This window comes from Sinohyriopsis cumingii, chromosome 4, assembly GCF_028554795.1.
Source record: "Sinohyriopsis cumingii isolate HCF-2022 chromosome 4, ASM2855479v2, whole genome shotgun sequence".
Taxonomy (NCBI): Eukaryota; Metazoa; Mollusca; class Bivalvia; order Unionida; family Unionidae; genus Sinohyriopsis; species Sinohyriopsis cumingii.
The window spans coordinates 1,475,402-1,492,746 of NC_142964.1; the positions used below are offsets into that span (position 1 = coordinate 1,475,402).

The 17,345-nt window shown below is 35.3% G+C and overlaps 1 protein-coding gene across 2 annotated transcripts in view; it reads right to left on the minus strand.

Moving 5' to 3' along the window:
- Nucleotides 1-15,924, minus strand: part of LOC149800525 (putative G protein-coupled receptor 139) — a 99,433-nt gene extending 83,509 nt beyond the window's left edge. Inside the window, exon 1 of one of the 2 annotated variants that reach the window (XM_089954457.1) lies at nucleotides 15,793-15,924. The gene's annotated coding sequence lies outside the window, so the exon portion shown is untranslated. Of the gene's footprint in view, nucleotides 1-1,374; nucleotides 1,712-15,792 lie in introns of those variants that run through there. The other variant, XM_089954456.1, reaches the window with a different exon arrangement.
- Nucleotides 15,925-17,345: the final 1,421 nt, after the last annotated feature.

The following is a 17,345-nucleotide window of genomic DNA, read 5'->3' on the forward strand; positions in this document are numbered from 1 at the left end:
ATCATCGAGGCCACCACATTAAGTTTAGAAGTAACAAACAAATACCACACTGCCGTTTTCTTCCAACTTTCATAAAGCTCCCTTAGATACTTCTTTGAAGTTGTCATTAAAAAAATACATCCACAGGGATATTGGAATCACTTGTAGGATATATGCACTGATGAAAAGGGTTTCTGCCCATTATTTGTATTTGAAATAAATTGCAAGAAAACTAACATTAAAAAAACACAACAACAACAAAAACTTACTAACAAACATTCGAAGCTCCTTGTACATGCCCAACGGTCGTATGGTTGATTGTATGTATGTATGTATGTATGTATGTATGCATGCATGCATGCATGCATGCATGGATGTATGTATGTATGTATGTATGTATGTATGTATGTATGTTTTACAGCACATCAGGACAACTGTGATCCTATAGTGCTAACCAAAGGTAAAATTCCAAATATGTCAAACTAGAATGCACAAAATTCAAGGAAGATTAATGAAGTACAATAAGACAGAAATATAAAAGATACGATGTATCAGAATTCAATAAAATGTGTCTAAATTTAAACACATATAGTCAAAACATTTCCTCTGTAGACATCATACCCTCGGAAGTATAAAGGATTTTTTTGCTTGGTACATCATGATAGAGTTTGTTCATGCACTTCACGTAAAAAAAAAATCCTTCTGTCTCATATGGCGGAGGATACACATATGACAAGAATGTGTTATATTACTAGTGTATACTGGAATGCCTTGCATGAGGAAGTTCACACTTTTTTAGAGGTAAAGATGAGTCAAGTGTGTGTGTCAGATACGTGATCGACACAGTAACATATAATCTCTCCTAATTGTCACATGCTAAGGATGCTACACACCAATAGTGCGTTTACTGTTCACAAGTTTGTACGGGGTGCTCTCATCACACACACACACACACACACACACACACACACACACACACACACATATATATATATATATATATATATATATATATATATATATATATATCACCTTTACGCGTACATCGTCACAATATTTGCATGTCGTAACAATGTGGTATGACACATATATATATAGCTGGTGATGTCTGCTGGAATATCTAATAAATATAATCTGCCCAAAGTTGTGTTCGTTACACGTATACTGTCTGAATCTCGCACACTAGAGTATTATTGTATTCTCTGAAAATCTTCATTCATTAAAGTGATTTAAAAAAACCAAACATTTTGTAAAGTTATTCAGTCATGCAGAGAGAGAGACAAAGAGAGAGAGATGGGTAAATATTTTGACAAAAGTATAGACATTTAAATGTTGTTCAACCACTCAAAGTTGCAAACAGAAAAAGAAATAGAACAGTTTGACACAACAACTCACCTCAAGGTTTAGAGACTGAATCCTATTGAACTTGTATCAGTCTTGAAGGAAGAATATAGAAATACCACCTTTCCTCACAGGTACTGAAGCCTTATTACTCTTGGAGAATCACTAACCCACTCGAAACTGAATTTTGACCCAGTAGTGTATCGACAAGCAGGGACTTGCTGTCTCTCTACGCCGAGCGGTGATTAGTTAAATTACCAATCATTCCGCTGTAGGGTAGTCCTTGTAAATGTATTAAGTGCCTGCAAGTGTATTAGCTGCCAGCTAGATGTGAATTAATACAACATCACAAAACATAGATGTTTGAGAGATGACTACAGAACGGGCTAGCCCATTAGTGCGAAATGCCTAGTTAGCGCTTTAATTGATATAACGTCTCATCTGAAAGCGTTTGAAATCCGGGATAAACAGCTGATTTTAGTCCTTTAATGTCACGTCGCCATCTCTAAAACATTTATCAGAGGAAATTAGGTTAGGATTTATTCATAAGACAGGCAAAGAATAGAAAACGGTTTTTTTTCATGTACCTAGAATTTGAGATTAAATTTTAATACATGTTGCCATAATAAGCAAATTAACGACTGACATCTACTGAAATTGTTATCAGTGTTGATGTAAGACTTCATCATAGGGTTAAAATCAGTGCGAGGGTGGATTAAATTAGTCAAAACTTCGTGATAATATATCTTCAGAACAGAACAAATATAGATTTTTCCAACATCAGGAAAATATAATTCATTATTGTCAGCTTGTGGGTTTATTTATCTTTTTTTTTTTTGGTGGGGGGAGTTGAAGCACGGATATACAATGGCAATTGTTTTAAACAATATGGTTGGTCGTGATTGAAATCATTCAAATAGTGTCATAACTTTAAAAAATGAAACTAGTTAAGATGTAAGACACCGTTTATAAAATGAACAGTCATTTTAGTTGAAAGAAAAAAACAAATAATTAAGTAGATAAGCTCATTATCAGTGTGATAATAAGACTTTAAAGTGTATTTATTTATTATTTATATAATTTATTGTGCTTGTGCATCATACGTGACGTTATGGTTGCTTAGATTCACCCATTACATAGACAGAGGATATCAGATGGGTAATTATTAATATTGAGCTTAAGAAACGTATTGAATAATGTCTATCTTTTGTGAGCTGTAGTGAGCAAAAGCTAGACATTTTTCAACGACTTTCATGCATTTAATACTGAATCAGCATGAGATTCTGTCTATCAAAGTTTTCTATTGATGGACACTTTTCTTTTGATGGAAAGTTTTCTATTGATGGAAAGTTTTCTTTTATGGAAAGTTTTCTTTTGATGGAAAGTTTTCTATTGATGGAAGGAAAGTTTTCTATTGATGGAAAGTGTTTAGAGCGAAGACGAAGGAATTATTTCATTCTTTCTGAATCAGATTGTAAACCTTTCATTTTTTGCGCGTTAACTATAGTCCCAGACGCAGGTATACAATCACTAACGTTTAAAAGCATTTTTTTTTATAAACAAAAAAGCAAGTGTGCTTTCGAATAAATAGAACATTTTACATAGAAAACATTATTTTTCAACATCAAATGTCCCGTACGTGTGATGTCACATAGTTTTATACCAGCTAGGGTAAACAAGCCATGTTAACACTTCAATATTTCAATTTTACTAAAAAAACATTCCATTATATGCGTATTCATGAGCAAAAATGATTACTGGACGCAGAAATTCACATATTAACTGTAATGTATTTGTGACCGGATAATTGCATGATTTGTTTTGGAACATTAAACAACAGAAGACATGAATAAATTTTATTTAGAGTCAGAACTGCACCATGTAAGAAACATCAGCTGTTTGAGATATTTTCCTGCGCAAAACTGCAGTGACTGGATAAAGTTCTGTCAGTTGGGAGACCGGGTTTTGTCTTCATTCTTTTGTGAATAGAGATGAGTTTATTTACTTCTATAAGTTAACGTTCAACCCACGCTTGTATACATTATAGGGCGGATTCCATGGGTATACCTCCTACCTACCCAGTAGGGTACTAACTGTGAGGGGGGCGGACAGAGTTTTTGCCCCGGGTGCCAGAGGTCTTGGGGTACCAAGAGCACGGGCACCAGTAGTCTTGCAGCGCCCAAACCTCTTTCGGCTCCCACACCCGTTATCAACTGATCAATACCTTTATTTTTGTTGCTGTTGTTGTTGTTGTTCTTGTCGTGGGGTTTTACGCCGATTCCACAGCGTGATATGATATACCCCTGAGGAATAAATTGGCCATCTTCGGACAGACATGACCATTTTTTTTCCCCAGTTTCCTTCCTGGAATCGATTCAGCAGCCAAAATGTTAATAGTAATAGTATTAACAAAATGTTCCAGAAGGCGGGGTTAGGAAAATGTTCCCACGATCGCAGCCAATCAGTAAAGAGAATGCTGCTCAAGAATTGTATTTTCTTATATGTTACAATCAGAGTCACGTGATGTGATATGTTAACATGTTGTAATATCAAAAATATTTAACTGCACTCGCTGTAGATAAAGTGTACCAACTATGTTATAAGAGAAATGTGAACGGAGTTAAAGTAAGAGCATATCAATGATATGATGTGAAAGAAAAATTTTATCTGGTATTGTATTCGATAGAACTTTTACTTATCCTCTAAAACTATGTCCACTTTCTCGAAAAAAGTAAGTTCTTACATTGCATATCTTTCATTACTATTAAACAATTTCATCGATATGGTGCTACTTGGACCAGTTTTAGTTTTTGATGTGTTGACTAGTGAAATATCGCGCATGATATCATACTTGGTAATAGACGTTGCAATGGACTAAACCATGCCACGTTAGCAGCATCCATTTCAATAATGCATACCATTATAATATTTGACCAAGCCTTTGTAAAATGTATTTAAATTGGTAACAACTGCATTATGTGACGCAGAAAACAAAAACTTAGTACATAACATCAGAAATGAATTACTTATGCATTCACGCGCCAGTCTCTCATGCTTTGACAATACTTGCAAATGCTGGATAAAATGCAGTTATGTTATTTATTTCATGACGTAAGTTATTATATTTATACATATTTGCAATTATAAAGATTGAATTTTATTATTACAGATTCATTTGGTCATGGAGCTAAAAAATCGATTAAACACAATGCATGAATGACCTTCGTTTCGCTTACGGCCGTTATTGCAGTGTGGAATCTATTTTCAGCTTTATGTCGTCACGAATCCTGTAAAAGATACAATTCAATTCATAAGTAATTTTCTCTTTTGGAAAACCACTTGTTTTGTTAAGATTTTTGTCTTGTTAATGACAGGTCACTTGTCGAGAATGCCAAGAACGTTATCTCTAAGATGAATTCTTTTTCTGATAGTCTAATTCTTGCCTCTCCCACCCCCACCCCCACCCCCAACAAAACCCCCTTATTGAAGTATGCACAACAAATGAGGACAACCTTTTTAATATTCTACACATGATATGTGAATTTGTTTGCATTATTTATTTATTTATTCATTCATGTATTTATCTATATATCAATGATTTTCAAAAAATATCCATACGATTACCTCTGGGTCTTTATAAGTTGTACATGTTCGACTGTCATTGGAAAGAGACGAAAACGTTCATTTTGCTACCAAATTTATGAAGCAAACATCTAGTAATCTGTTAATCTAACGAAGTTAAAACAAAACTTTAAAAAAAAACCCAAAAAACAACAACAAAAAAAATACAATAAGAGTAAAACTACGAGGCACCGTAGGGAACGCAAGCTGGTCCAATGAGAAAATTGCCATTGAAACTTTTATTTCGTATGTTGAGAATTTCATCTTTCGAGATATGCAACTGCATCTGTTGAGTTACATAGCGGTGGTTGAAAGATTCATTTTCTGTGTCGAGTTGTTAGATTTCAACTGTTGAATTAGACAGCAGTGGTTAAAAGTACAATGATGTATGTCGAGAATTCCATTTTCACACGTTGAATTAAAGTGTTTGCACTGAAAATTTACTTTCATATGTCCCGTTTTTTAATTGTATTTGTTGCATTTCACAGCTGAGAGTGAAAATGTCCTTTCATGTGTTGCGTTTCTCAGTTATATTTGTTGGATTTCACAGCTATGGTTGAACATTTCATTTCGTATATTAAGCATTTAGATTTAAATTTCTGAATTCCACAGCAGCGGTTAGAATTTAAATGTTTTACTTGCCGAGAATTCTAATTCTCTCCATGTTTCCCTGTTCTATACTGCTCTTTGGAAACCTCCAATCCCCATATCTGTCCACTCGTTAATGTTGTCTTTCAACCTCTTTTTCTGTTTGCGTCTTCTTCTGCACCCGCACTGTGCCCTGCAAGATTGTTTTTGTCAGTCCAAATGATAATATGATGAGAGCCTTTCTGTTGTTTTGTATTTTGTTGCTAGTTCCTCTCGTATATTTAGTCCCAGAGCAATGTCACTTTGCATATTGATGCATCTAAGCGGGTACCAAACATATCAACTAAAATTAGGTCACTGCAATCTTATTTGTACCCTTCAGAACTTCATTGAATTTTTTATTTCGAGTTCATGTTAGTAGGAAGCGAGATATAACAGTCACATCTGGCTTGTCAACAGTTAAGGTTTACTGTAACAATTCGTAATGTGCGTACATTTCATAAAGTGTCATAAGACTCATCTGGCTTGTCAACAGTTAAGGTTTACTGTAACAATTCTTAATATGCTTACATTTCATAAAATGTCATAAGACTCATCTGGCTTGTCAACAGTCAAGGTTTACTGTAACAATTCTTAATCTTGGTACATTTCATAAAGTGTCATAGGACCCATCTGGCTTGTCAACAGTTGAGGTTTACTGTAACAATTCTTAATCTGCGTACATTTCAAAAAAGTGTCATAAGACTCATTAGACTTGGCGTAAATAAAAACCCTAAAACAATTCGTGCTATAATTTGCTCACTAGCCCCTTTTACATTTGGTTCAAGTTCTCATAAAATTTGACTTAAAGTGTTTTTCATTTGCTAATATTTCCTAACTAATTAATAGATTCTTAGACGTGGCATTCGTCGTTATAAAACTAAGAAAATTCTTTCTTTGACATGCTTGCTCACCCCTATGACCCTGGAGACAAGGTCACATTCGCAAAATGCCGACATTAAGGTTTCGGATCAAATATTTTAATTTGCTTATATTTCATGAACTCCTTAATAGATTTGTTCACACTTGGAATTCGTTGGTTGACATGCATATTTACCCTTTGACCTTAGGGTCAGGGAAAACATCATCGAAACGTTGCGTTACGGCTTGTTGTTTAAGTTGCTAGTTTGGGAGGTAGCTTATATACTTTGAACCACTGAATGAGATTTCTTCATACTTGGGGCTAATCATTATGAAGCAGAGGCGATATGCACTCTCGCCCATTTGATCTTTGGGTTACAGTTTTGCACAAAATCTGCATTAATGTTTTAGTTAAATATTAGTTGAAATTTCGTTTATGTCCAAAGCATCTTGATGAATTTGTTCATACATCGAATAAATTATTATGAAGGTCATAACATGTTCTGGCCTTCGTGTGTTTAGTTCAGTTTATCAAGAATTACATGCATCCTACTTGATGTTGAGATATGTGTTCATGAGTGCATACTTGTAACAAAGTTGTGACAAATAAAAACACAAAAGCAGAAGACTGTGCCATGAACGGCATATCTCTGACCTACTTGAGAAACACCACCACCGCAAAGTCAAACCAAGTAAAGCTTTTCCTTTTCCGTTTCTTACTAGTGTGTCAGGAGTTTTACCAACAATTTGCCTTTGTTCAGTTAGATAATGCCTCTTTTGTTTCTCTCAAACGTCAACGTGAATTTTCTTTTCAACTGATGAACTAAATTGAAACGTTGAATTTTTCGAATTTTGCAAATCAACTACTCTCTTTGAAGATTATTTCAATACTACTACTACTACTACCACTACTACTACTACTACTACTACTACTAATAATAATAATAATAATAACCATAATAAGCAATGATAGCAAAACTTCAGAGGCGGATAAGATAAGAGAGCCACCGCCCCAGCCCACCCAGCAAAAAGTAAAACAAAAATAGCACGAAGCAACAGGAAAGTTTCCTATAGAAAATTATATGGCTAATATTATGCCATGGAAACGCTTAAATGTAGAAGCTCCCCATGACTATATTTATCGGTCAGCCCCTGCCATTCCCGCTAAAAATATGTGCCGTTTTGGTCGTGAGTTGCTTATTTAAAGTGCCCTTTATGAAGGATGATTACTCTGCCCTTGTTATATGGGGGGGGGGGGGGGGATATACTATTGTGGCACACAAACGTTTCTTGCAAGAAGTATGTGACAAAAGTAAAATTCTTTGCCGTGTGCGTGCCAGAAATTTACCTGGATACCCTTTTCAAACATTATCCTGTAAATAATGCACAGCCATATAACCCTTTTTTTGTAATGGTTTACAAAGAAAACTTATCCGTACATTTTAAAAAAGAAACAACGTTCGTTCGTGATATTTTGGTGACGAAATTAAACTCTGCAAAAACATACAAGATGAAGCTTTAAAACTTTGGCAAGTTGAAAACGTTATGGAAACGAATGGAAACATTATGGAACAAGATTTCTTTGCTTAAATACTCGATGAAGAAGACAGTAATTAAGTGTGATTAAATCTTACAATATTTAAAAGCAATAAGATTATAGATACATACAGGTTTTGTTTATCTTCACATTTATGGGCAAACAGAATAAAGTGTTCTTAAACAATATATGTTGGCACACGATTTGACTCAACATGTCAAATTGGAATTCTCGACCCAAGAAATGGAACTTCTAGCTACCGCTGTGTAATTCAACAGATTACATCGAAAACCTCGACACAGAAAATGTAACTTTCCAAGACCGCCTTGTAACCGAGTTGATAAAATATAAAACCTCGATATAGAAAATGTAACTTTCCACGACCGCCTTGTAACTGAGTTGATAAAATCTCGACATAAGCAATGGCACATTCAGCGCAAACAATTTAATTCAAGATGGGAAGTTGGAATTTTCGGCATGCAACATTTAAATCTCAACTACCAATACGTAATTCAAGCGTCAAAATAGAAAAACGCTACATAGGAAATGGAATTTGCAACCAAGGTTGTTTAATCCAAAAGGTAAAATCGTACGGAAACTTTCAATACAAATAAGCTGATAGAGTAATATTGAAATTTCACCCCACCCCCAGTATTTCAACCGATAAAACATAGAAACTCGATATCGAAAATGGAACAATTCCCATCTCTATGTAATAAAAATGATAAAATTAAAAAACTCAACTTATTATATGGTCATTTTGTCTCCGCTAACTTTACATTGTCAGAATCGTTCAGTATTTTACGATAGTGCACTCACGCGCACCTCATATTGCACTCACGTGTCCCCAATAGTGTATTAGGAACTACTTTGTAAAGAAATCATGTACACTTACATAATAAGCGCTTTACGTTTTGGTTGATTAAATTTGAATGAACTAAAGCAGATGTTTCGTGAACTGCCACATACCTGCTGATTTGCCACATTCCGTGTTGACTTTTTTGATACAATGTTTCAGATTTAGGCTAGCTATAGACGTCTGACAGGGTTCCAGCAAATAACATGCAAGTGACAAGGCATAAACTGTCATCTTTAGCTGATAATAAGAATGGCAAAAAATATACTTCCAGTTTTACATCCTGAATTTGCTCAAAATATACTTTCTTAGTTCTGCAAATCCGAATCACATGTCATGGGTTCTCTAGCTTGATTACACATTTCGAAATTGTACTGTAATTCGACAATATTCCAAAGGCAATTGCATCATCCTTACTACACTCAAAATAAAAAAGTATATTCCATAGCGGCTTGTTTGATAATTTCAGTTGAAAGATTTCATAATTTCCCCACATTATGATTTCAAACATTCAATGACAGAACAGAAACACACTTGCAGATGTCAACATGCTGCTGAAATCCGATGTACTTCATGTAGAATTGGCACAGATAAATCCAGTCCATAATCACGAAAGTTTGTAGAATCGACAAAAATACCAAACTCTATTCATTCCAGATCAAATGGAAAAGTCGTTGCAATGCTCATTCATTCAAAATATGACTCCAAATTTCAATTTAAAAAAAAAAAAACGCCAATTTCTTTCGAACGTTATGTCTAGCGAGCGACTAAAGTTCAAATGTATATGGCCGGAGTTATGTGTGCATTAATAATGATATTGTTGTATAATGATGAATCCGGGCTTGTGTACTTAGTTTAGAATACGGCTTACATTCAGTTACTTTGTTTCCTGTATTGTATTTTTGTTTATTGAATTAAGCCTTCGGTAGAATAAGAAAATAAGCATATAACAAAAAGGTTACTGCGTTTGTATGGGAAAATATGAACTCGTAATTTCAGATCAATATATTGCACTCCCAAGGTCGTGCAGTATTTCCATCTGAAAAATTCGTTCATATTTTCCCATACAAATTCAGTAGCCTATAAATATGAAAAAGAACGTTCAACTGCGGCAATTTCAAATTATCTACACGTGAGATTGAAATTTGAGCTGCTACTTTCTTGTTTCATCATGTTTTGTCCCATCAGCGCCTCATCCAAAACCCTTGGGATCGAGAACAACATTGAGAAGAATGTTTTGAACTCTTGACACAATTTGGCCACAGAAAGAGAAAGAGTTAAAACCAAAATATCATTTTATCTTCTCGTTTAGCTATAAGTTTTGCATACATTTGAGTTTGTTTTTAAACCTACCCACTCCCAACTATTTCAATAGCAACAACCTTGCATGTGATAACAAAAATGCGCAGAACTTAGTCATTTCATTCATTGATTAATACTTTCTAACTGACTATGAAAAGGGTGGAACGAAAATTGTCATCTTGTGCGCGTTTCATACTTAACGGAGTTTCCATTCTAACACGGCACCATATTGTATATAGTATTGGCGAGTCTATTTTCCTCAGACAACATAATGATGTAGTTCATCCTATTCGGTAATTGCCAGATAATTCCGTACATTTCCATAACTTTGAGAGCTGAGAGTTATATTCCTTTGCAGACATGTACAAAGAAATTTAAATCTACGTGAAAGGCAAATTTGTAGTTGTCATTCATTCCCCTTGCTTGATTCGACATTGTAAATATCGGAAACAGACGTCGTAGTGTTTACCTTATATGTGCATATACACAGTTCTGCTTCCATTCCTTAGCAAAGGACTTCTATAGAAACTGGAATTGGCTGGCGAGCAGGATCGTCTTTGACACTGAAAATTTCGTTTGGTATAAAACGCACAGACGATAAGTGTTAGAGGCTCTCTCGTTACAATTTGGTTTGAAATTATAAATCAATGAATAAACTAAGGTCTTCGCATTTTTTATGACATTTGTTAGGTTCATCTCATTTATACTTTTCGTTTTTAAAATCAGTGGGTGGGGTACAAACAAACTGGGAGGTATATTCCTATGATAGATTCACGTGTTGTTCGGTGAAAACTCAGCAACACGTTTTGCTGAAACCTCAAAGAGCAAGAAGACACTTGACTACCTCGACCAGATATGCCGCATCTATAAAAGTGTACCAAACCCATGAAATGTGTGTTCTACAATTTCATCTGAGATGTTATTCAAATTTCACAGGGTGGGTGGATAGGGAGAGTCCGGTCGACGTTCCGAACGAGCATGTTGGTGTAAAATCTCATTCAGTATACCAAAAACTCATTTAAGAGGCTTGAAGATAATCTTAAGGTGAATTGCTAAGCTTTTGGTAGATGAACATCGGGCAAGATGGGCAAGAACATATTTGTATAAAATTATAGTATTCCCCCCAAACAAATAAAAAATAAAATAAAATTGCTCTACGATTTGTAAACACTCAGTCAAATACCTGCATTTTTAATGCTATTTATACAACTTAGAAATACAAGCTTGAAGAAATCATCCGGTTTCAATAGCCTGGAACTGCTGCTTAAGTTGCTTTTTAGTGATTACACGTCATCTAGTTATTGTGACGTCAGTGAAGCTATTGCGACGTAAAACAACCTTGGGTTTTTGGGCAGTTCAAATACCTATTATTTACTTTGGAATTTTTCCTAGCTTGATACGGAAAAGGCCAAAGATGTTCAGAATGAGTAAAATCCACAAAATACTGGTGACAAATACGAGGATGACGTCATGACAAAATCCTTGACACAGTACCAGTAACAAATGTGTTTTGTCAAAAAAATTCTCTTCTGTTTCGTCCCTGGTTAATTCAGTTTACGACAGTACAACAAACAATACCGTTCCCCAAATGCTCAGAAACACAAAGATTATATCCCAAATTCACGCGTTTGCCCGATTCCGTTTTTAAAACTAGTTTACCATATTTATGGCACACGTTTTTAAAATTAAATGAATGGGTTATCATCTTTCGGAGGCTACGATGTTTCGCTACTTGACGGTAAAAATTGACACTAACAAGCATTCATACTTGTTTTACATATTTTGATTTATTATATACTTCACAAATAGTCCCAATTGTTTAACATTCTTTCTACTGAGTTAAGCAAACTTCTTCACTACTTTCTTATATGGTTATAACGTGTTTGTGTTCCAATAACTATTTTTGTTTAAGTCCAAATGAAAATGGCAGTGAACGCTGACCGCGTCCTAAATTTTTACTTTTTTAACGGATTGCTTGAGACGAGTCCAGAATAGGTGGGCTTATATCTTCAACTGTTTAAGGAAGAAATACAGGTGGAAGCAATAAATCTACACATAAAAATCCGGGTGACGTAGAAAATTTCATATAAAGTCAGAATTTAAACCCACAAAACCATGAAGCGGCGACGCAACAAGATGTAAAAAAATGTTCAGTTATGACTATGGAATGTGAAGAGAGAGCCTTGGACAATAGAAAAGATAAACCCAAATCTACTGAAAACTCGGGACCAATAGTTTTTAATAGTCCGTCATAAACCTATACGTATTGCTACAAGGCAACATATAGCTTCCCATGGGTAGGCAAGTATTTCCAGATTTTTCCAGGGTTCCTCCTCCACCAGTTATACTGGCCGCCATATATAGCTAGCCGATCATGTGCTGATAAATTGCGTTAAACCCTACAACAACAACAGAATGAACGTATCTACAGTTAATAAGCTGAAATCTGTATTTACAAATGTGCATGCTCCAAAGGTTTTCGCCAAAAAAGACTTAATAAAAGCATGGATATGAAGTAGATGTAATCTGGCTCCTCCTAGAGCATATATATCAATTATAAGCATCATGCAATCATTGTTCTATATTTTGATATTTCACGACAAAAACAGCATCACATTGCCGGAACACAAGTTTAATGCACGATAATGTGATGTCATTATATGTAAGCGTGTAAAATACTAAGGTTGAATAACTTTCTGTGTTACTACTTCAATGCTATTTATATTTTTGATATGTTTTCTTCTTATATAACCGACTAGCTCGTAATGATATCAATAAAGTCTCGAACATGCGCTCAATTCATGTCGAAATTTAGATTCAGAAGAAATCGTGTTTTATACGTTCACAGGAGCATTCGGGTAATATATTGTCTAGCTAATGGCTTATAACTGAGGAAAGAATTATGTTGTACCAAGGGCAATGAGGACCAAACAAATTAAAAAGATACAGATGACGGCGAAAAATGTGTTTTCATTTCAGTGTGAAAAATCACCTTTTTATATCAGGTTCAACGAAGCGTTTCTTGCGATATCATTCATTTACCCGTGTGTAATACAAGCTGACACTCTTTTGATATGTCAGCCGAAACTTGCCCGTTTTAAGACGTATTTTCACATTTAACGCAGAAACTTACTAAAATAGACACAGCTAGAAATACTATTTAATATTCCTTTCTTTGGGTGCATGTATACTGATTCAATTCATGTTCCAATTACATCATATGAAAAGGGTCTAAGAAAACTGCAATATCCAACATTTGTTTGAGAACAAGTGAATGTATGACAAGATCAAAAATAAGGCACACTTTTGAATTAAAGCCATTATGGATTCCATACCGATGGCACAATGAATTAAAGCCATTATGGATTCCATACCGATGGCACACTTTTGAATTAAAGCCATTATGGATTCCATACCGATGGCACACTTTTGAATTAAAGCCATTATGGATTCCATACCGATGGCACAACCGGTCCTTATAATTAAATTACATTACGGGACACCATAGCTTTAAGTTGGAACACTAGGCATTTCATCTTTGATGTGACACCATAGCTTTAAGTTGGAACACTAGGCATTTCATCTTTGATGTGACACCATAGCTTTAAGTTGGAACACTAGGCATTTCATCTTTGATGTGACACCATAGCTTTAAGTTGGAACACTAGGCATTTCATCTTTGATGTGACACCATAGCTTTAAGTTGGAACACTAGGCATTTCATCTTTGATGTGACACCACAGCTTTAAGTTGGAACACTAGGCATTTCATCTTTGATGTGACACCATAGCTTTAAGTTGGAACACTAGGCATTTCATCTTTGATGTGACACCATAGCTTTAAATTGGAACACTAGGCATTTCATCTTTGATGTGACAGATGAAATGATAAGAGAAGATACTCCTGACCTTTGAACCTAAATTAAATTTAGAGGATTGGAACAACAATGATGTTTGCATGCATTAAACATATAAAACAAATCGGTATGTTTAAATACATGTAAACACATTCCCTCCACTACATACACCACATATTTATGAATTAAACTCATTATTAGCCCCGTATTCCAGATTTTACAGCCAATTTTCCTTTAATGTAATATAGAATACGAATTGATCTATTAATAAGTATACACAATATCGACCACGTGTGTATTACTTTACAGCCAACCTTCCTTTCGTGTAATATCGATTACGTATTGATCTGTTAATAAGTATACTCAATACTGACCACGTGCGTATGACGTTACAGCCATCCTTCTTTTAATGTAATACAGAATACGCATTTATCTGTTAATAAGTATACTCAATATTAGCCACGTGCGTATGACGTTACAGCCAACCTTCCTTTAGAGTAATGTAGATTACGTATTGATCTGTTAATATTTAAACACAATATCGACCACGTGCGTATGACGTTACAGCCAACCTTCCTCTAGAGTAATGTAGATTACGTATTGATCTGTTAATATTTAAACACAATATCGACCACGTGCGTATGACGTTACAGCCAACCTTCCTTTAGAGTAATGTAGATTACGTATTGATCTGTTAATATTTAAACACAATATCGACCACGTGCGTATGACGTTACAGCCAACCTTCCTTTAGAGTAATGTGGATTACGTATTGATCTGTTAATATTTAAACACAATATCGACCACGTGCGTATGACGTTACAGCCAACCTTCCTTTAGAGTAATGTAGATTACGTATTGATCTGTTAATATTTAAACACAATATCGACCACGTGCGTATGACGTTACAGCCAACTTTCCTTTAGAGTAATGTGGATTACGTATTGATCTGTTAATATTTAAACACAATATCGACCACGTGCGTATGACGTTACAGCCAACCTTCCTTTAGAGTAATGTGGATTACGTATTGATCTGTTAATATTTAAACACAATATCGACCACGTGCGTATGACGTTGCAGCCAACCTTCTTCTAATGTAATACAGAATACGCATTACCTCCTTTTTGCAGACCTTTCAAAAGTCGAAATAAGCATATTTATTAAAGTGATAACATATGTGCTTGTTTATAAGACGACTCTGACCGACAAATACACAGACCAAGATATGCCGTACCATAATGTACCAGTAGATCTGGGTCAGTGAAGTTTATACGGAATAATCAGTAGAACAAAAAACACAGACCCTAATCTCGAGGTGCATTATGCCACGGCAGATCAAGATCTTGTCGTTTGCAGTTTGAGTGGACTAATAAACGAGTATAGACGGTCCGTACGTATGACAATAAGAAGCATTAAACTTTATTTCGCTGAAACAACTGAAAAAGGACAAATTGTACATGATTTAAACCTTTTGGGGATGGTGTCGAATACGAAGATTTAAACATACAATGTCATGTCATCACACATACAGAGGCAAACACAAATATATATTAATTAATTACACGGAAATACCTCAACAAGTACATACATACATATATGTCATTGTGTGTGTATAAGAAATATTTAGAAAGATTGCAAGAAAGAGTATATATGTGTTCGTGAAATAAACGTTAGTTCATGGTAAAGAATGTAGTACGTGCGTGTGTATGTGTTCATATTTGTGCATTGTCTGTTTGTTTTAGAAGAGTCCTTTATATTTCTGTATGCATTCACATATTTATGAATTTCATAATGCATTAGAATAAATACCTTGATACAGATTTAAGTCCGGTTTCTAATCCAATCAATCCTTCATTATACAGTAATTGTAAATTGATACATTCATTCTTCCGTGGTACGAGTTTTCGTCACACCAAAAGAACAGCTGGTACAAGACTGAACTCAGCTTAGCTGCTGCTTCGGATTTAGGTCTCATTTTATATGATTGATCTTTACCTGTCAGAAACGAATTTAAATATGACACAATATACAGGTGGTAAAAACAGTCCGTCTTATTTTCTCAAATTAAACGATTCAGTCATTTTTGTTTATGTCACCCAAACGTTACTCCACCCAGGTAAATAAACACGGTCTTTTTTTTAAAATCATGCCGTACAGGTTAGGGCATTTATGTAGATCCAGCCACATCGTACTTTGGAAAAAGAACAAGTACATTATGAGGAGGCACATTTTATTGATATGTATACTTCATAATAAATTGAAAAACGTTGTAGCTTGGATTCTTGTTCGCAAAATGTCTTTCCTTAAGGACTATCGGTAATGTTTAATAACGTGGGTTGGCGTTGTATAGGCGGATGTCAGGTACAGACGTAAACCGCGACAAGTTATATGATATTAACTATAAAACAAATTCTGTCATTTAGTGGTGCAGGTGCAATCTATTTTGCGGAAAATGTATTTATATACGTTCGAATAGGCAATTTGATCTCGCATTTGTGCGCAAAAGATCACAGCATTGAGAAAATATTAATATTATTACAAGCCAGGGGTCTTTACTTGACCGAGCAGTGTCAAACCCTGGCGCGATTCCCGCTAGAAGTCATAATAAGTTTACCCCAAATTTACAAAGACTTCCTTACAACTTCAGTTGTAAATTAGAATGCCCGACGTGTCCATACTATAAATAAATTGTAATCTAATCAATGCAAGACTACAGATCTCACAACCTGCCAAATATCTATGAACCACACATCTGCAAGGTTTCTCTTTGTTAGGTTTCCGTAATACCAGCAGATCTCGCCGTAGAAACTATGCAACTGTAACCACGCCACCTTAGGCCAGTCCAGGCACTTTTCGCCAGTACAACTGCATCACATTTGCCACCATGGCGACATAAACGGTATCTGCCGAGTCCCTTCTCATTGATTCCATTTTGTAATTTACCGGTTTCCTACCGTAAATACTGCCACTGCAGTCACACCACCAAGGTACGCCACTAGATTTTAGTAGGGACTTTATTATTCATGGACACCCATTCGGTTTGGACCTGAATTCACTACTAGTGAACCATAGCATCATGGAAACTCACTAACATTTTACTCCGTGACGTTTTCTCCTAGTAATTGGACAATTATTTCGGGCAAAGGAATATTTATACTGCACCGAATTCCAATAATCAGACAAGAGTAGTAAATGGGGGCACCCTAGCGTCAAGGGGAATTAGCATTACAAGACCCCTTGGGCAACTCTAGCGTCAAGGGAAAATTAACATGGAGAAAAATCGTGGGTCAGATTAGCGTCAAGGGAAATTAACATGGAGAAAAATCGTGGGTCACTCTAGCGACAAGGGGAATTTAACATGG